At 42.1% G+C, this 22,422-nt stretch overlaps 1 protein-coding gene across 1 annotated transcript in view; it reads left to right on the top strand.

Moving 5' to 3' along the window:
* The window catches only part of nrg3a (neuregulin 3a), a gene marked incomplete at both ends in the record, with an annotated part of 318,428 nt that overhangs the window by 197,129 nt on the left and 98,877 nt on the right, over nucleotides 1–22,422 (top strand). The window lies entirely within an intron of this gene.

Below are 22,422 nucleotides of genomic sequence, written 5' to 3'. Positions count from 1 at the left end.
GATGACTGGACAATAGGAACTGTATTATTCATCTCACTGCTGTTGTGTGTGTTTTCACTATAGGTCGCTGTTTTATGTATTCTTTTTGAGAAACGGAAGAAAAGAAAGTTTTTTGGGTGCCTTGTTTTTGGATCTCGGGATGTGTTTGTTTGCTTATGTATATTTGATGTGCAGATCTGTGTTGACAGTAGACACTTAACTTAAGTGAAAGAAGTGTTGAAGACAACCCACTGTTTGGTTTGGGAGATTGCTTTACTCATCTTGTGTTAGGAGTTACAGTTCCAATAGATTTCAATGGTGGCCGAGAGTCACGGTTTAAAAAAAAGGCTCTTTATTTAAAGTTTTCAAACGCAGCATAGTCCAGTTTTGTACAACTGATCTGTGCATTCAAACAGTCAGAGATTAGATAGATTCACTTTCTCCATCTTTTGCTATTTCCATGCCGTCCTGCAGCTGCTGGAGCTCTTGTGTTGGCTAATTAATGTTTGAAACATAAGAAAACATCTGGATGAACAATAACAGCTGAGAGGTGAAAGAAACAGAAACTTAAAAATGATTTTAGTTTTTAATGGAGATGTATTAGTATTATTATTTTATGTCCTTGACTCAGTGTCACTGTTACAGTAATAATATACTTTATATATATATATATATATATATATATATATATATATATATATATATATATGTATATATATATATATATATATATATTTATATATATATATATATATATATATATATATATATATATATATATATATATATATATATATATAGGACCTACCCCCTCTTCAGACACTCCAAGATATACTGTATGGAGCTTCCAGTTTGAAACTATATACTGTGGAGTATTTCTGTGTGTGTGTGTGTGTGTGTGTGTGTGTGTGTGTGTGTGTGTGTGTGTGTGTGTGTGTGTGTGTGTGTGTGTGTTTGTGTGTGTGTAGTCAGTGTCCCAGATTTGAGAGTAGAGCTCATGGGCACTTAGCCTGTTCAATTGTGGGCCCTTTTTACTAATTAAGTCCCAGAACAACTTCTTCCCAAAATCTAACCGCGGGACTTCCACCCGACCTGTTTTTCAAAGAGCCTGTTTTTTCCTCCCGTGGGGTGCGAGTACACATCCGTCTGCGAGCTTGAGTGTGGACGATGTGTGTGTGTGTGAGGAGGATGATGATGATGATGAGGGGTCGGTTTGTAGTCTATGTAAGTGAGACTCTGAAAAGAAGTTGAATTAAAGATGCAGTGATGCGCGTAAACACACATTCATTTATAATACATTCACACGCACACAAACAATGCAAAAAATACAAAAAAGACATGTTTGTATTCTTAGAAAAACGATCGACGACCGAAACGCGAGAGGGTCAAATGATTGAAGTCGTTTTTTCAGATTGAGACGTTCATATTGATGTTGTGGTTTTATACAGCATCACCAGCCAGTTTTAATTACTGGTGATTTTGTGTGGCTGTAAAGATGCATTTAGAATTATATTAACCACTTATTCACGTTGCAATCAGTCAAACAGGATAACGCCAACGGTTTTAATTAAGTGTAATTTATAAAAGGTTTCCGAACTTAAAACTGCTGCAATGGAATGAAATATACAGTTAATTAGTGGAAAACGTTGGATAACAGCAGACTAGACCACTCGTAAATAGTGTGCATACCTCCAGAGGAAAAACTAAATTGATGAATGCGGCAAGTTCTACTAAATCACTCCTACAAGCCACTTCAGAGTGAATCTGGTCGTACCACATGCACATACACAACAAAAAAGAATACTGGAGAAATCCAGCCACAGAGGAAATGTCTTAAAAACAGTGAACTGTCTGCTATGAAATCCACTGCCCTCGTCCACGTGACCTCGTGACCCGCGTAGGAAAAGTCTCATCTGGCGGGAAGGCATGTGGCCAAAAGAAGGGTTTCTGCTGCAGTAGTCTCCCTACCTGAGCCAAACAGGTGTCTCTAATCCCCGACAACAACTGCGTCTCTTGTTTGCACGACTTTTTAAGAAACAGTGTTTCTGTTGAAAGCCAGCTGCTGTCTGGAGGAGCAACCCGCTTTAGTCTGCCTGTGGTTTATTAGTTTATTAATATACGTTGTGGGAAATCCAGTCAAACGTCAACTGAAGTCCGTGAGACGTCTTTGCTTTGGGCTTTTATTTCAGGGAGCGGTGAGAGTTGACAGGAAGGATGGGAAGCAGTTTGAGAGAGAGAGAGAGAGAGAGAGGGAGAGGGAGAGGGGTGTAGAGAGAGGGAGAGAGAGAGGGAGAGGGAGAGGGGTGTAGAGAGAGAGAGGTAGAGAAAGAGGTAGAGGTAGAGAGAGGTAGAGAGAGAGAGAGGTAGAGAGAGAAGGAGAGAGTGAGAGAGGTAGAGAGAGAGGTAGAGAGAGAGAGAGAGGTAGAGAGAGAGGGAGAGAGAGAGAGGTAGCGAGAGGGAGAGGTAGAGAGAGAGAGGTAGAGAGAGAGGGAGAGAGTGAGAGAGAGGTAGAGAGAGAGGTAGAGAGAGAAGTAGAGAGAGAGAGAGAGAGAGAGGTAGAGAGAGAGGGAGAGAGAGAGAGGTAGAGAGAGGGAGAGAGTGAGAGAGAGAGAGAGGTAGAGAGAGAGAGAGAGAGAGAGAGAGAGGTAGAGAGAGAGAGAGGTAGAGAGAGAGGTAGAGAGAGAGGGAGAGAGTGAGAGAGAGAGAGGTAGAGAGAGAGAGAGGTAGAGAGAGAGAGAGGTAGAGAGAGAGGGAGAGAGTGAGAGAGAGAGAGGTAGAGAGAGAGAGAGAGAGTGAGAGAGAGAGAGGTAGAGAGAGAGAGAGGTAGAGAGAGAGAGAGAGAGAGAGAGAGAGAGGTAGAGAGAGAGAGAGAGAGAGGTAGAGAGAGAGAGAGAGAGAGAGAGGTAGAGAGAGAGAGAGAGAGAGAGAGAGAGGTAGAGAGAGAGGTAGAGAGAGAGGGAGAGAGTGAGAGAGAGAGAGGTAGAGAGAGAGAGAGGTAGAGAGAGAGAGAGAGAGAGAGAGAGAGAGGTAGAGAGAGAGAGAGAGAGGTAGAGAGAGAGAGAGAGAGAGAGAGGTAGAGAGAGAGGTAGAGAGAGAGGGAGAGAGTGAGAGAGAGAGAGGTAGAGAGAGAGAGAGGTAGAGAGAGAGAGAGAGAGAGAGAGGTAGAGAGAGAGAGAGAGAGAGAGAGAGAGAGGTAGAGAGAGAGAGGTAGAGAGAGAGAGAGAGAGAGAGGTAGAGAGAGAGAGAGAGAGAGAGAGAGAGAGAGAGAGAGAGAGAGAGAGAGAGAGAGAGAGAGAGGTAGAGAGAGAGAGAGAGAGAGAGAGAGAGAGAGAGGATCTCTGCTGCTTAGTCGTGCAGCATTAGTTCTCAGAAGGAAAGCCATTCAGCATCAGACAATAGCATCAGCTCTTAATTCCAATAACAGCTGGCAGGACCGTGCTTTGCTTCAACAACAACATCAGAGTGCACACGTAGGTTGGAACTTAGTCATTACCGTAGTTTGTCTTTTTTTAGCGTAAAACCCTTTTTATGAATATTTTATGAATGGACCTTCTGAGGCTCTAGAGCCTTTCTGTGGGAAGTGAATGCTGGATTACTAACATTCACCAATGCAAAGACACAAAGAGGATCCTTTTGTGTTCCAATTGACACGCTGTTAAGACATTAATTTACTCTCGTTAACAAAAGAGTGACAAATCTCACCCCCGGCTCAGGATCAATGCTTAATCTGATTCACTTTGTGTTTACACTAAATTGAGACTAATCAGGTTGTAAAAAGCGTGATCAATCCCCACGTTTAATGGGGACGAATTGAGCCGGTTTGTGGCATTATTTGTCACCGAAATTAATCATTTTTACTCGCCAGATGAAACTTGATCTGCGTCGAAATGATTTTTTTTTCCTCCAAAAGAGTCATAACTCAAGCGTCGGCCATGTTGTAAAACAAGCGCCGATTGTCCCCCAGAGCGCTGGTTAGCGCTGTCGGTGTGGGACGGAGAGGGAGAAGGGAGAGGGAGAAGGGACTCAACGTGAGTCATGTGATCTCCTCACACACACACACACACACACACACACACACACACACACACACAGCAGTGCCCACTGCTTTCGGCAACAAAGTCAGACATTCAATCATTAGTGCTCAGCTAACCAGTAAATTAGTCGGCGTGCGAAGATAATATTTTCAGAACATGGCAAGAGACCAAAGCACTGAATTGTAAAAGTATGTGATGAGATGAATTTGATTAATTACTTTTTCAGTTTTGCCGGATTTCCCCAAAAAGAACAAAACCTCTGATGACGGTTCTCGTCGTCTAATTACTGGTTCAAATGATGTCTATTCAAATATATTCCCTTCACTATTTGGCCACATTTTTCCTCTTATCTCGTTTCTCTCTTTATTTTTATATTCTGCCTCTCTGGGTAGCAAATCTACACTTTCATAATTGTCTCCGTCACTCTGCGGTTTTAGCTCCTCCTCTTCTTCTCGGCCATTGTTTTATTTATTCTGCCTGGAGATGGATTCGATTTCCCGGCCTGTTTATTGTGTATTTCCCGGGCAGAGTGGGTCTCCCTCCGTCTAGTTAGAGGCTGGCTAAACCCGTCTCATCGCCTGCTGTCGAGAAGCCATTCCAGAGCGATGCAAAGGCAATCTCACCTGCCAGGTGGACGTAGAGGGGGCTTGGAAGAGATCCCTGCAAAGCCCCCGCCAATCAGACCTGGGTCTGACACAGACACTCTCTAGAGGGCCAGAAACAGATATATGACACACACACACACACACACATGGCACACTTGGTGTGTTGGAAGGTAAGGTGTTGGCCCAGGCTGCCACCAGCTGAGGGTCTTTTTCAGGAATGGCTGCTGTAAGGCGAGTATTATGGGTCAAATATTCACCCTCTCACTGCACACAGACCTTAAATTAAGTAGATTAGCAGTATCTGAAGGTCTGAAAATGATTTTTCCCTACAGTTTTACTTCATGATTGACAGCTTCTCCCATTGACGTCAAGCATGACCATCACGGGCCCCTTTGATATTCATCCCTCTTCCTCTTCTTTTATGTCATCCACCCATTTCATCACAGATCCCTCCCACTAGAGTGAAAGGGACTTTTATTTGTGTAGCACCTTTTCAGGAAAGAAATGCAACCCAAAGTGCTTTACAGACACCAAATAAGAAGAAAGGAAATAAGTACCCGTATGTGCAGCATGGCCACACACACCAACAACCACCGCGGCCAAACCAAAAAGGTGTGAATGCGTCATCAATGTTATTATATTCTCTGTATACACGCCTTCCCGTGACATCAGGTTGAAATGATTGCAACAGAACCCACTCATCCCTTTCTCACTCCCAACTGGGAGTTGGCCCTTCTCTCTTTTAGTGGTTTTTAGATGAAATTACGCACCGAGAAATACACGGATAGGTTGACGCGTCAAAAGTAGATAGAGAAATACTAAATACTCAATACTAAAAGACTTTGCTTGTTACATCATTGGCTTTGGGTAAAAACTTCGACGTTGACTTGGCTTCACGGCGGACACGAACAGCAGTCTAATGAGGACTCGGATGGGTTTGGATGGGAGTTTTGTTTGCAAGAGAATCAAATTAACAAACTGACTGAACTTTATGACTCAAGAAGTAAAACATTGCACCACGATAAGTACGCAAAACTGGAGTGGCTTTTCAAAAAAGAAAAAAAGTGAGAAAGTAAATCGCTTGATAACAACGGTTATTGCATTTGTTGGCAAAGGTTTAAAAAAACAAGTTGGAGGCTGTAGAGCAGACAAGACACTTCTCTCTGGAGTGTACTCCTCCCTCCTTCCCTCCTTCCCTCCTTCCCTCCCTCCCTCCCTCCTGTCTCTCTGGACTCCAGCCTTCCTCTCCTGGGTGATCTCAGTCTTTTCCAAAAGCATTCATTCACGGACCAACGCCACCAGATTGACTTCGGCCTCACAGGTGCAAAGAGTGGCTGCTCAAAGGAATGCACAACGTTACCTTACCTGCTCGTCCACACACACACACACACACACACACACACACACACACACACACACACACACAAGCCAATTACCAAGAAGCATGCATGAAATTGAAAACAGAGCAGCAATAACACACATCTTAGCAGCCAGTAAACAAGGAGATTAAAAGCCATACTTGAAAAAGAACAGGCAGCTGAGGAAAGACTGCTTTTCATGTACCATACTTAATATTCTTCACATTATGTATAGGATGTAGCCTAAAAAATATTCCATAGTGTATCATTTTTACAACTAGTACTAACTGGAGGAGAAAATTATGCAAGACTTGCCTAGACGGGCATTGAGCAAATAAAAAAAAAAATCTTAAGACCTTTTGTTTGCTGTCTGCCCCCATTTCAACCAAATATCACCCCTATTCTTTAAAAGGTGCCATTAATAAGGCTGAGCCACTAAATGTGTCTCTCTCCCTCCCCGATCCATTGCATTTACTTCACAAGTGGCTGCCAGTCCGTTGCACAAGCTGCCTATTTTATGGTCGAGTGGAGAGAGACTCAGACGGTCATTTCAGGTGATGAATCTCGCACGATAGAGTAATGAAGTCACTTTGCAGCATGTAGCTAAAGGCCTACATGAGCTATATAGGCTCGACTGGACTCAGCCGTCACGGATGCATGTCACGAAATTGTCATTTTGACAAATCAACCGGTGACAACACATTAGTTAAAGGTTGTAAAGACAATAGCTGTTGGATATATTCAAGTATTCAGCAGCCTGATGACACCAGTGCATAGCAGAGGTAGTTCAGGCTGCTGCATGTGAACAAAAAACATGGGACCTTCAAATAGGTGCTTTGCTTGGTTTAAATTGCTCACTGCATGGAATCCAAAGCATAATGTTTCATTATTAAACCTTACAAAGTAGATTTGTAAAGTGTTGTGTTTTCATATTCAAATTGCGACCAGAATGTAACTGAGAGTTTAGTTGAATGGAAACGTGTTTTACCAACAACGTTATACAATTGGCCCACAAGCATTGTTAAGAGGTGGCAACCAAACATTAGATTTCTTTAGACATAAAAAGAAAATATTAATTTTGGACCCGTCAAACATATTTAAATACCTAATTTACAATTATATTATTATTATAAATATATATATATATATTTAGTGCCGTAAAAGTCGGGCTACAAGCCGCTCCTACCTCCAGTCAGTGTCCCGCTGTAGCAAGCTAGGTGCTAGCGCTGCTGCTAGCTCCCCGCTGCTGCTGCTACTGCCCGCGTCCCCTCTGCCGAAGTCGGGTGTCAAGCCGGGGCTGGTCCCGCTACCTTCGGTGGTTGTCGGGGAGCTAGCGGTGAGCTAGCAGAGCGCTAGCGGAAGTTAGCGGAGAACTAGCATGAGCGCCAGCTGGCTACAGCGGGGAGCAAAAGGGGACACTGACCGAAGGTAGTAGCAGCGTGTAACCCGACTTTTACGGTAGCTATTTGTCTACATAAAAATGGCATAAGTGTAACCCTTAACTTATATATATATTTGACAGGTAACCCATCAAATGAGTGCTTACAAGGTTGTAAACATACTTCATACTGAAACCCGTGAGCAGAAATATCAGAATCAACATGAGTAGTAGAAGTGTAGAAGGAAATGTAACTCTCCAAGGTCCTGAAGTCTCTCCTCTGGGCGCTGGGAAGGACATATGCGTCCACTCACACAAAAACCACACGCATGTGACTTTCCGTCACCCCGGGAGACCCACGCCATCCCAACAGCGGGCATAACAGTCACTGAATAAATGGAGGGGTCACTGCATCCTGTACATTATTGTTCCTGGCAGCAGTAATTTACCTTGACAGGAAAAGGCCTCTGGGATAGGTGTGTCGAATGCGAAAGTGCACAGTTGTGTGTGTGCATGTGTGTGTGTGTGTGGGTGTGTGTGTGTCCGTTAACAGCAGTGTGAATGTTTATTGACATTACAGAAAAAAGGAAAAAGTGATCTACTCTTGCCAACATTCAGAAAACCATCTGGTTAAAATGGAAAACACCTTTTTTTCTTTTCCTTGCTCCGTGGCTTTCTTCCTGTTTTCCTACCCCCTTTCCCTTCCCCTCGCTCCCTCTGTTTTCTCCCTCTCTATCTCCGTTGCTTCGTCTTTTCCTCTCAACCCTCATCGCCATCTGTGCGATAATAATGGCACACCAGTGGGAGTTCGGCTGGTGTCTCTCTGACGGTAATAAACAAGGCTGATGCCGTGGCATGCTTTCGAGGTGGGAGAAAATTAAACAGATAAGAGACCGCATATTGTGGCTTGTGAATCCTCCAAGACGCCAAGAGGAGCACTCGGCGTGCCTGGGAATGGAAAACAGAAGCTGGGAGGGAGCCAAGGGGGGAGGGAGACGAATATAAAGCGTGAGACGGGCGATGAGAGGGCTTATTTTTGGTGACGGGAAGTTGAGAGTGTGAGCGATGGCGGCCAAACGTCAGCGTGCCACTGTGCGCCGATTTAATTAGCACACAATGAAGGCTTAATGATCTCTTGGCAGCTCAATCAGGCTGTTATCTGAGGGGAAGTCAATGCAGCACAGAGGAATCAGCAGTCATCTTCAGGGTTTTATTCTTTTTTTATATTTCTATTGCTATCTTAGCTACGTGTTGTCTAAAAATGAGCAGTTTTTGTTCCTGTTTATTCAGTTTACTCACCATGGATTTGTTTTTCAATGCAATAATTAAGTCTTGCACCTCCATGAAAACAGCACTATCCTGGATAGAAGTAGAGGCAACATAAGCATGTCTTTTGCCCACTATAACACAGTTGGATTTATTTGATAATGTATTGTACAAAAATTGGAAAATAACTGAATATTTACACCTTTAGACTTTTTCCTCGTGCCCACAAGTGTTACGAGTATTGTAAAAACAATGCTATGCATATTCAACTATCCACATGTTTACCTGCACTAGCCAGCTGGCGCTCATGCTAGTTCCCCGCTAACTTCCGCTAGCTCGCTGCTAACTTCTGCTAGCTCTCCGCTAGCTCCAGCTCCAGCTTGACACCCGACTTGGGCAGCGGGGAGCTAGCAGCAGCGCTAGCTAGCGTTGCTCCTAGCTTGCTACAGCGGGACTCTGACCGGAGGTAGGAGCGGCTTGTAACCCGACTTTTACGGTAAATCAAGATGTGATTTTGATGAAATTTCACGTAAAGCTGATCAAGTAAAGTGATCATCACACAATGTGTTCCATGAACATTGGAAAGTCAAACGATAATATCTCTTTTGTAGCGTCTGGCTATGATAAATGGTGTAATTTGGGCATTTTTGGGGAAAATCTTTTTCAATTTTCGCATGACAGAGCTGCCTCTTTTAGCCCATTGTTTTGGATGTTCAACAGATTTACTGTTTTGTCTCATTTCATCACTTTCGTTGATCTCATGTCAAGAAGCTGATTTCAGAGCAAAACTGTTGTGAACCCACTGGTGGCTCCCAGTCCAGCACCAAATGGCATGGAGACATAGTTAGCGACCAGCTGGAGAAGTAAGCCAAAGACATTATATCACTTATCATCAAAACCAAACTCGAGCCGAAGAGCGAGTGGGCACTGACTCACAATCACCGGGTGGAGAAACAAACTCCAATGCTGATCTCGCTTCAGGGTTGAAATGTAATTAGTGTGTGATTTCCTGTAATTGTGGATTTTCTCAAGCCGGCTTATCAATGCCACTTCCTAAACCCTCCAACTTCTCGACTTGCAAGTGATTTGTATTGACGTCTTTGTTAGATTTAATTAGCGAGATATAACAAGTTTAATTGAGAAATTGCATTAGCTCACTCGGGTTTGGTAAACAGCAGAGCATCCCATTAAGGCTCTTTCGCAAACATGCAAAGTGTGTGTGTGTGTGTGTGTGTGTGTGTGTGTGTGTGTGTGTGTGTGTGTTCAATAGCCTCATGACAAACATAAAGTTGTTCATTTGCTAACTTGGGTTCTGAATCTGTCAAAGGGATAATGTATAGTTCAGGGCTGGAGGCTTTTGTCGGAGTGTTCAGTGTTATTTATAACACACATGGGAAGATATGGATGGAAAACAGCAGAAAATAGAGACCGGGGATGTGCACAGCAGGTGATAATCCTTGAAAGCTTTAAATATGTGTCAAATTCAACACTGTTATGAATTATAGCACTTAAGCTAATTACGACCATTAATCACAATGACGTCTGCCTGTGAATAACCCATCACAGCCTGTGGCAATTGGACCCTGTCGATGCCAACTGCAGGTTTTTTGAAGACCGTTTGATGAAGAATATCCTAAAAGCACAATTTTTTTGTATTTTTATTACTATTTTAGTTTCCACGATTTCGCCGCAGAGATTGTCATGTATAGAAGCCCATTTCCCCCACAATTCATTTTTTTTAAATTATGAGATAAAAAGTCATAATTATGAGATAAATGCTATTATTTGTTGAGCTAAAACGTCAACAGTTACGCTTGCATATCGTTTGCATGGTTATACTGGCGAGGGGATGAGGAGACAACGCAGATAACAGGAAGGATAAAAGCCAGCGTCACTGAAGCGCCACTGAAGTCACTTTATTATCTCATAATTATGACTTTTTATCTCATAATTATGAGTAACGGGCTTCCATAGTTTGACTCTCTGCAGTAAAATATATATTTTTTGGAGACTAATCGTGGCATTACAATTTTTCTAGGTTTAAACAATACATAGCTGCCCAACATGACATTTAACCGGGTCACTGGCAGGTTAATGGAGTTTCTTATACCTCCAAGGGGAAATGACAAATATGATTGGTAAATATGTGTATGCAACAATCTTCATGCTTTTATTTATCCCATGAGGCTCCTGTCCAAGATGTCTTGTATGTGTGTTCGTTGTAATGTCTTTGCGTTGTCCACTCAGGGCTGTCCAGCATTAAAAAAACTGGAATATTTGTGAAAGCACAGTGAAAGCAGATGTAGCAAAGATCTTTCCACTCCCTGCTCTGCTTTTGAAGTGAGTGACAGCCGGGATGTATTCCATTACATAAATCAGTGATTCAAATCGGTGAACTGTGACGTGGGAGCACATTTATATTCCAACAGCCGCACGGTATGCTCATCCTTAGAAGGCTCATCATACTTCCGGTCAGGAGTGCTTGGAGACAAAATACACACGTACGCACACGTCGATTTAACACGTTTGACAGCTCTGCCAAACCTGTCCGTGATGCGGAGAGGAAGCCGAGAGGCAGAGTCATGAACGTCTGGTAAGAGGCGAAAAACGAGAGACAGAGACGAGGGTTATGTGAAGTTTCACGTCAAATGTGGAGGGATATTCCAGCAAAACGATCTATAATGATGCGAGAATACATGCAAAACGCATACAGGGTGTGAACTGTACAGTAATACCCAGCGGTGTGAGGTAGGAGAGTGAGCTAGGGAGCTAGTGAAGGGGACGACGAGAAGAGAGGCGCGAGGAAGTAGACGTACAGTAATTTGGTGGTGTTCCTAATCAAGGCATCCCTTTCAAGTCAGCAGGTTTGATGTGTTAATAGGATGCAAATATATGCAAATGATCCCTCCTTTTCCCTCCCAAACTCTGACTTTGAGTTTGCGTGGCCCCTTCCTGCAGGATGGTGAACTCTGGATAAACACAGCAAACAAAAAAGAGCACAGAGAAGTATACATTTTTTTATTTTTTTGGAGAACAAATTCGAGGGGAAAGTTCTAAGTCAGCCACAAAGGCACTTGGATTTTTTTTTTTCTTCCACGCCCACCTTGGGGGGAATCTCCCCCCCCCCAGTGATTGAACTCTGGCACAGCGGTGCATTTCCCCACGCCGGAGAGGGGAAGTGAATGTGACGCGGCGCAAAAATACATATTTACATAAAGGATTGTTGAGAAAAGAAGAAACCGGGAAAGAGGGACCGATATTAAAGGAGACAGAGAGGGGGGAATAGAAGAGAGGGAATAGCTGAAGACACGCTGTGTCTGCAATATTAAGACGGTCTGGAGCTCCAGTGCTACCTGGGAGCCATACCAGCCCACTGATGTATGTTTTCACTGTAGTGCACTTCACTCTGGAATGGCAGCGGCGCCCCGAGCTCAGACATGTCTGTCTCCCACTCCGACTAACAAGAAGCAGTTTCCTGTCAGCGTGTTTTCAGAGGAGCGAGGCTTGGTTACACACACACACGTAAGCACACACACACACACTTGTGTCCTATAGCGAGGGGCTCACACACAATCTCGACACACAGAAGCTCCCTCGTGCACCTCTTCCTCCTCCCTTAAACGTTCATGAATATTCCATGCTTTCCCGATTTGAAAATCTGGTCAAGGTCACCGACACGCTTACACTCAGCTAATGGCTTTTTTATTTGACATCTTCAACTAGAGGCCCTGTAATTGTCCTTCGAGGCTGTTTTTTTTCTCCAAATACAGGCAATTAAATCTTACCTGAAAGCCCCAAATCGCCTGCTGAAAAGCTCTAGTGACATGAGTTTGTTTCTGTTTTTTAAATTTCAATCCCATTCTGTTGTGACTGCAATTCAGTTTTTGATATGTAAAGCTCTTAAAGTATTCGTCTACGTGTTTGTGACTTAAAAGTGAACCCTTATCAGCAACCTCCATCCACTGATGAAGATGATGACGAAGAGGGTCGAAAGCTCAGAGAAAAGCTACTTCTGCTTAATGTCAAGAATATAGAATATATAGATATATAGATATATTGTATTTAGATGTATTTTTGATCTTTGGGTGAACTGTTCCTTTAACTCTGCTGGTCACAATCGAGAATAAACATATATGTTCAGAAAAGTGTAATAAATAATACCACTCATGATGCAGGAAGAAAATGACATAAATCACAGAACGTATTAAGAGCAGCAATACTTATAGAAAATCAACCATGCAACAGCTTATTATTGCTTTTATAGAATAAATACACATGAATCATGCTGTTTAGTCATAACGTTCATTGTATTGCGTTTGAGTCACGTCAACTGAATGGAAATGCTGAAAAAAGCTGATTTTTTTTCAACGAATCAATTAATTAAATAGACATTCCATATCATTTCCAATCAATGCTCCCTAAAATGCATATCATATTTTCCTTAATGCATGGTTTATTAGATTGTGCCCATTACCGTGTGCATGTATGTGTGTCTGGGTGGGAATGTGAGTACATAAACACTGCTGGCTATTAAAAAAAATCATCATGTGCTGCAGAAACCATTATTTTTATTAGTTTGGTCTACTGCAGGGCGGTTTGTGCCTGGCCAAGACCAGCCCCACAATGCTTTGCTTCAGGCCGAGTATATAGGAGGCCTTCGATCTTTCAACTACGGTCACGCGGGCCCGTAGGTTGAATCCAGCATCCGACATGTAGCACTGTAGGTCGGCTTACGTCCGTTTGTCTGCTGTCAGCTTGTTACCGAGAGAAGAGAGGACGGATTTAAGTGTGTGTGGTTTTCCGTGTGCGTTTGTTCGCCTATGCACATCTCTCACATGTGAGTGGAAGAGACAGTATCTACAGAGCAAAAATGCTATATCGAGAGGAAAGAGGAAATGCATAGGGGGGGAGTTGGGGGGGGGGGGCTGTTAGGAGATGCTGCCAGTGATCCTGATGGATGCCGACAAGCTTCCCGTGTCAAAGTCTAGCACTTGTATGTCACTGGAGCTCGACCGGTCACACGGAAAAAGAGAAACAAGCGTGCATACAGGCGCCACAGTACAAAGGAAGGACACACACACACACACACACACACACACACACACACACAGGCTAAATGTAATCTTTTTCACCTCAAAAAAGCCCTTTGCAGACATGATGAATGGACTTTGGCTATTGTGCACTGCCTGCTCCAAAATGCCCTCACGCTTAAGGTATCAAATGAACCTTCACAAAGGAAAGAAAGAAAACGCACACACACACACACACACACACACACACACACACACACACACACACACACACACACACACACACACACACACACAGACAGACAGACACAGAGAGACACACACATACACAACTCTACACATGCTTTTGTTAAATATTGTATATCATTCATTAGCGGGTGATGTTTACCCACAATGACATCATTGTACTAAATCTGTAATCCTTGCTGTATATTAATACCACTAATTATGCAATATTTACTAATCTTCCTTCTCGCCATTAGAAGGCAAGAAGTTAAAGCACGTGTTCAGTCAACCAACTTTGGAAAGCTGCTTCTGGTGAGAAAACCTCCAAATGTTTTTCCCCCCCGAGACCGAATCATCCATTCTTATTTTGTTATCCATCATCCATAATTGCTTTTAATTGTAGCTTCAACCATTTCTGTTGCACATTGAATCAGAACAATAGTGTCCATCAACTCCGCTTTGAAAGAATCGAGCATCTTTACTCTGCATGCTGACATCTTTGAGTTCCCCAGTGTGACTGCTCTGAAAACTGAAAACGCAGATAAAATGAATATGTAGTTTGGGACACAGCAGCTGAAAAAGCCGCCTGCTGGGACATTTAACAAGCCTGTGTTCCTTTCTGTGTCACTCTCTCTCTCTCTTTGTGTGTCGCCAAAAAAAAAGTTTTGGACACCCTGGGTTTCCTCCACATGTTTACACTGTTTCTCTTTGTGCTGCAGTGACTTCATGATCCGCAAGATGCTTTTGGAACATTTTTGCAGGTGGTTTCTCAGAGATGATGCAGTGTCCAACAACCAGATATCGTTCCCCATGTGAAACACAAAAACGTTGATTTATTCATCACGTAACTTGCCACTAGCCACGACTCTTAAGTGGTTATTTTAACCCAAACAACGGCAAGGCGGGTTTGTAGTTCCCTTTGAAGATGGAGCTTTATTTTGAAAAGACTGTGTGCCTCTAACAAGCGTAAATTGACATGTCTTAATTGGAAGATGAGGATACTTTGACTCTCGTGCTGATTGTATTCAAGCTTAAACTAAATCTTAAAAGTGGTGTTCAGCTGTGAGTTTCATAAACTTTCTGCAATAATCAAAAATCCAATGGAAAAATCCCATCGGCTTTTTGTCGAGGGAACCAGAGCGACGCTAACTTCTGTTTTTTTTCCTCCAGAAATATGTCATCCCTGCAGCTGTAACGACTCTGACCGAAAGCAGCAGTGTGAAACATAAAACGAGAATGATAACCCACGTTTTAGTCCTTTTAGCCGCGGCAAAAATGACCTTTCGCACCAGCAATTAACATAAAAAAGCGTCTCTCAAACGAGAGACTGCTATCTGTCTCCCTGTCCCTGATTGAACCATGGGAGAGAGTTAAATAAGAGAGCGTGTGATGTTGAAGCAACACGACATGGTGGGTCAAACCCAACAAACGTGGTGTTAATATGGTGTTTTGTTCGCTTTAATCTCTCGCATTGCACTCAAAAATAGATTCATGTAAAGAGAGAAAAGAAAACGCATTAATTCCGAGCTTAAAATCCCAAATCGACTGATTTGAGGTTTTTCTACAGCCACGGTCCCAGGCAAGATTAAGATGTTTATTTTAATAGCAGAAGTGTTTAAAAAAAAAGCGAAACATATGCTCATCTCTTAACCTTGCAGAAATTAGAAATATTTTTGCATCGAGTCGGCGAGCGTTATCATGGCGCTGAACAAATGTCCAGCTTGTTCCCACTGAGCACACATGGGAGCCACGCTGCCGTCTTTATTAGCTGCACTGACATGCCCCATCCTGATTGTGTATTACTGTATGTCTGCATCGGGACCACACTGAATAATTTGTGGGGGGAAAACGAGAGAGAGAGAGAGAGAGAGAGAGAGAGAGAGAGAGAGAGAGAGAGAGCTTCATCAAACTGTCAAATGGAGAAATGGCGAGAACAAAGGCTACACGAAAAAGTCAGCTGTGAATAAAACCGAAACGCTTTGCTGTGCTTTGGGAACGAATGCAGTGCCAGAGAAATAAGTTTAGCTATTAATGCATTGTTGAGGCCCAGCGGAGGGACTTGCTAATTACAACATTTTGAAAAAAACACGTTAATATTAAGACTTAATTTAGTACACTCGAGACGGTTCCCTGCGGTACGCCATTGCTGAACTTATTGTTGAAACTGCATGACTTTTCGGCTTTTGGTTCTTTTAATATTATTTCCTTCCAGGGAAGGATTCTGCAACCTTTTCATCAAAAGGTAAATGGAAAAATGTGCACACGGAATCCTGTTGTTGTAGTTCCAGAGTAACCTGCTAACCTCACCTCTCTTTCTACAAACTAAATGGCTTCCTCCTCCTTCCACTTGTGGAGTTTCTCTCATAAACAAAATGGCGGACCGGTTCAACAGGAAGTCAACGTGGGAAGGATAGACGGAGTGGATCTGGGTGCTCAACACATTCACAGCGTCCAGGTCGGGTTGTTTGCTTTTTTTTATGTCGGCGCTCCAGTTGAGCCGCTGGATTCAGGAGGAAAGAACAAAGTGAAGGTTTTATTGAGGTCACAAAGTAACTTCATACCTGCTCTATTAGCGAACGGCGGGCTGGCTTATGGAGATACGAAGGAAAGATCGATCAGCATTGCAGATGGTGCGGCGCGGGGCGGAAGTCAGTGGAATTAGCTTTGATATGTGTTATAAATCAGCTGATGGCAACTGGCGAGCCCTCGAAAGGTGGCGGCGAGCGTCTCGCAGTGCGAGAATATAACGTCTCTCGGCTGAAATAATGTTCTAATTGCACGAATGCTCTCATCACATATGATGCTGTTTAGAGAAAGAGAGGAAGAAGTGCTGAGAGCTCATTATTATTTGCAACTTGAGAGGTTTTTCGAAATGTCTTGAATTTGATAATCACGCATGCACAAACACAGTTGATTACAGCCTGTTTTCAAGCTTTTTAACGTTGTACGTCGACTGAGAGATAATTACACAACATCAAAGCTCTGTGAGCAGCCGCTTATGGATAGTAAAGGTAAATGGTTTTCTTTATGGTACCATGATAAATTAAAGAGGAATATGTTCCTCTTTTAGTTTTACTTCTAGACGTAGCTCTTTGTTTGTAGTTGCGATGTACAACAAGAACAATGGAAGAGACATTTAGAGACTTGCATTGTGCAATGGCCAATTATTGTTTTTGTACTTTTTTAGTTACATACTGCACTATTTTGTCCTTATGTATTAGATTCAATGTATGAATGTTCTAAGACGTGATGTTTCATTGTGTTTTTAGGAGGCTTCATCGATGGCCGGGGACAAAAGATTAGCGACTGCAGCAGGTTAACTGGCCCAATATCCCAAGCTGTCAAATGAATGAATAAAATAAACTAGATATACGGAGGCTATACTTACTTATGTTTCCGTGATCCTCCCGTTTCTGCTGGAGAACCATTTCGGGCTCTAAACGTTTCGGTTCACTCAGTCCAGACCGATAAACATTGATCCATTGTTCTTTTTAGTTCCGCGCACATGGAGTCCTTTGACAGGGCCGCAAATCGTTTGATAGAAACGCAGCGACCGGCAGCTAAATCAGACCTGGGGATCATAAATATGTATTCTTATGGGTAAATATGTGGTGAGAAAGGAGTGTAAGGTGAGTCTGACATTGAGGGCATGTTGGTATTTCATACAGTGGAGAGCAGCAGAGACGGCGAGTGTGGATTTGTGTGTGTGTGTGTGTGTGTGAGAGAGAGAGAGAAAGAGAGAGAAATGGAGGGTGTACAGTAAAACCCACATCAGGTCAGCCGGTCACTCCTAGAGACCTAATTAAAGAATAAAGAGAAGTTCAGCGCTCAGGGGGAAGAACAGGACATTTGTTGAAGGATATTGTGTTTCTCACCATCGCTGCATATGTATGGGAGGATATTTAAAAGGTACACAGGGCTTTTCATGTTGTTGTTTATTTGGACTGGGGAGAGGAGAGAGTTTGTTCCAGAAAATAAACATCAACTGGTTCCAGTTTATTATCACATTCAGAGCATTTGTATTTCAGGACATCATAGTATTCTGTATATTTCCATGTTTGCCACCCTGTAAAATTTCACATGAAACCATACAGGGAGAGCTAATTGCCAAAACTGATCCGAGGTTAGTCTGTAAAGGGCACTCTGGCTGGAGTCCCACCATCAATTATTAGTGCGCTTAGTAACTGCTTTGCTTCTTTGAAGGAAGCTGTTTGCGAAATTATGCAAAACACGCAGCAAAGCAAGTTTACACAACTTGAAGCAAAACGCTTGAAGCGAGATCAGAAGCACAACAGGCTCCTCTGCCCCCCGTGGAAATATTGACGCCGGTCCATCAGAGTGAGTCTCTGAGTCAGAAGCCTTTTTGTTTGTGTGTGCGCAACACACAACCTCTCTCGAGATCGGCATACAGTCGAATGTGTGTGAGCCCACTCTGCCTGTAGGATATAGCGCATGTACTACTGCTCATACTGCAACTGCTTTTTTATTCATTTTAATCAGAATTTGTTTGATGTAAACATGTATAATCTGATATCCAGAGCATTGAAGGTGCCAGATACAGGATTGGGAGCATTTTAATTGCTTCAAAAAGCTCTCAACATGGCGACGCTTAAGCCGGTGAAGTTTCTGTATCGGCGCTAACAGCTAACATAGCTAACGGTGTTTACCTGAGGGGGAACCGGAGGCAATAGAAATGCTCTCAGTCTCATAAATAGCACCTTTAAGGAACAAAATCGTCTCTCTGGAAAATAATTACCCAAGCCTTGAATCAGCACAGTGAATTAAGTCATCACCATCAATCACACTGCACTTCTTGCTGCAAGCACTCCAGCCAGACTCTGACTTACTGTGTAGCTGGAAAAAAAGACCTAATCTTAGGTGAGAAAACAGCAAGCGAAATGAGTTTCTTAGCAAATGTTTTTTTTTCATGTAAAGGTGAAATAGCCTGCAGTGGTTCACACAGTCATTATGGGGACTCGCCTACCTTCTGGGGACATTCAGGGGGTCCCCATGTGGTCAGACATTTATGTTAGGGTTTATAAATATGGGGCTTAGGTTGTCAGGATAAGTTGAGGGAATGTTCTGCCTCATCTGACCCACAATTCTCTGCGCAGCGGATTAATGAGCAATAGGGTCAAAGTTTAATGTTAAACAAAGTAGTATGTCAAAATGAATACAGACTACATTCAACAGTACATGCAACAATAACAAAAATAAAAGTACGGAGTATACAAGAAGTGGACGTATAGTCTCCATGACGTCACCGTTGGTTTGTGGACGGACGTTTTGAGACCTCAAGTTCTGCATTTTGATATCACCATCTTTAATTTTTGCGACCAAAGACCCGAGAGGGTGGAGCTAATGTACAACCAAACACTGAACTAGACATTTTTTTTGGCAACCAAAATGTTCTATTTTCATGAACTGAAAACACACTGAAAGGGTTAAAGTTCTAAGACTCACCGAAAACATCCCCGGCATTATGGTATTTTTCAATCTAAATGACCATCATTTACTAAATGAACATCATGCTGTTTTGAAGAAGACTTGAAACTAGAGATTGAGACATAAACTCATGTTTACAATGTTTACTGAGGGAATAAAGAGAAGTAGAGTCATTTTCTCATAGACTTCTATACAACCAGACTTGCAAGCATAAAGGTCGCCCCCTGGTGGACATGAAAGACAGGTTTCTTGTGTTGGCGAGGGAACACCTTATGTCACAGCATCCATAAGTGTCAACTGACACCATGTTTACATGTCCTTACCCCCCAGATCATCACATTCAAAATACTAATATCTTTTATTTATTTGTTTACATCATGTGAGAGCTACAGGTGTCAACATACACACATAAAATGAGACCCTGCAACATGATGCAGCTGGTGTGTGTTGTACTTAAGTCTCCAAGGAATGAATGTAAAGCAATACAATGTCCTCACAAGTGACAGAAAAGAGTGCATGCATATTACTCATAGAGCTATTGAATTGCATTCGGCTGTGCAATGATATTCACAGCTCATTGGTCGACACTTCTCATCCTTTGTGTACTCTGGCCTTGCGTGCATGCCACTGCATTAAAATGCAAATGTCAGAATATGCCTAATGAGAAAAAGATCTCTCTTTTTTTTCATACAAATCCACTTCAGGAAACCTTTGACTTCTTTTTTTTAAATTTAGGATCATTTACCAGTGCTTCCAAATAATCTAGGTGAGATAAAGAGACGTTTAACTTTGAACTGTTTTTGCTTTCAAATCTTCTGTATGTTCGCACAAACGGAAGAAGTGACAAATAAAACTGACTTTTGACTTTAATGTCCAAGAAATATTACCACATTAAATGGTTAAACAATGTTTATTAAAAAAATTCTAAAATACTTGGGAACCACAGGTCACATATTCTTCATTCTCTTCTATTTGAACTATTTAGATTCTTGTTTTTTGTATTATAGACGCATCACAGGTGAAAAGACATGATGCATCTTTCCAATGTTCCTGCCAGTTCCCCACATATCTTAGTGTTGCTGTTTACTGTGGTATTCTGATTTACTGAAACAAAACCCAACACATTCATTCCCCTTTCATGATGATCATCATTGCCAAACAACCACACCAAGAAGAAACGTGTCTTCCTTTCTACAACTAATCACCCATTTGCCGAGCTCTCTACATTCAATTTGACATGGAAAAGAAGATCAAGGGGAGCAGGAAGCATGACCGCAGTGACAGCGTTGTTTGAGTTCTTTTTTCGACTCCATCACATTCGAACAGAGAAGCCTGAGACATACAGCAACAAGGTTAAGTGCCTGGTCTTCTTTTTATAAAAATAAAAAAAGATGAGCCTCTTATAGTGCCTGAGACCATGAAAGACTTGAATTACTATAAGAGCATCTATATCTGTGGTATGAAATTGAAGGAAATTAAGACCTGGAGTTAAAAGCGTATACATGGTGAAGCAGAGATAGCTATACCAGACTGCAGGAATGAAAGCAGTGCATGCGTTTGTGTCTTTGTGCAATTGTGGCCAAACACGCAGACACGGTCGCAGAATGTCCGGTTCATGCGTATGAGCAGGTTTTTGCTCATTGAATAGATGTGAGGGAGAAGAAAACTGGTTGTTCACGAGGAATGAGAGAGAGAGAGAGAGAGTCAAGGTCAGAGAGTAATTAGGCTTTTTCCTGTCAGACCAGGGAAACTGTCAAGCCTTGGGGATGAAAAGTGATTATATGGGAGTATGAGAGTAATTGAATTCTGTTGCAGAGCCAAGAGAAAGGATGAGAAGGAGAGGAGAGAAGGGGAAGAAAAAAATAACGCCGACACGATATCAGCAGTAGCTTCCAGTTGTCTTTCCATTATTTCAAATTTAAACATGACTCATGACGGAAGAGACTCCGAAGCAGGTGAAAAGAATACGGTGTGTTTTTTTTAAGGTTGTTTTCTGCAAAACTCCAACAAACATCTTTGCTCAGTCTGTCAAATAAACTCTTATATGAGCTCCATACAAATATTTGGACAGGCGTGTATGACGGAACATATGCAATCTGTCTTAAGGTCACGTGTTTGTGTGCGACGTGCAAAATATATAATGTAAAAGTGACACATAATCACAGCCTATTAACTCTAATCAGTCATGGCAGAGATGCAATCATCTGTCAGCCATTTTGTAGTACAGTAGCTGCAGGAGCAAAACAAATACATAGATGGTGTCCCTGGAGAAAGTGTCCTGTGAGGTCTGCGTTTTGAGTAACTGCACCCTGAAAATAGCCATTTTCTTTTTGTTTTAAAGCAAGAAAGATGCAGCTTCCATCCCATGAGCCACACAACCTCTGGACAGCCAGCATATCAAGCTGCAACATAACCTTTATGAATAGGTAGTTGAATATAATGCTTTTAGGTTACAGCTTTTGAAAATGCTAAATGTTGATTATTCTTTCATTAATAAACTTGGTCAACGATAAAACAACAATTTATTAAAAATGTAGTCAGCCGTGAGCATTTAATAATGAATAACCAACACATTTGGCTGCATTGTTACAAAATACAAAGGATGAACCAGGCTCTAAACAATGATTTATTTCTGTTAAAAATAGCATTATTAAATTATTTCTTAACAAGTAATAAAGCAATTAGTTTGAAAGTATTAACCATTTATAACCAGTCTTAATATAATGTAGTACTCAACCCATTCTCACTCCTACTCCAATGTAAACGTCATCATTAGAAGGTCAGAACAACTGATGCAGTATAAAGGATGAACCACATGGTTTTAGATAAACCTACACTGGAAATTATATTTAAAAGAGACCTTGTGCATGTCATGTTTCCTGTGAAACGGAAGTTTATTATCAAAAGACAACGGCCTGAAACTGACCTACCTGATCGCCTGAAGTTAGAAAAATTCAGTGAAACACAACAGAATCAACAAATATTACACAGAAGAAGAAAAAAAAGATTTCAAAATGAGTTGACCAAAACAAGCCTCGTAGTATAAAATGTCCTGATATGAAATGCAATATCCGTACTTGCCGGTTCTAAACATAAAATGTT

This window comes from Taurulus bubalis (assembly GCF_910589615.1).
Source record: "Taurulus bubalis genome assembly, chromosome: 14".
In the NCBI taxonomy this organism is placed as follows: domain Eukaryota; kingdom Metazoa; phylum Chordata; class Actinopteri; order Perciformes; family Cottidae; genus Taurulus; species Taurulus bubalis.
Note: the sequence above shows the minus strand (reverse complement) of the source record. Positions and strands in the feature narration are given on the sequence as shown.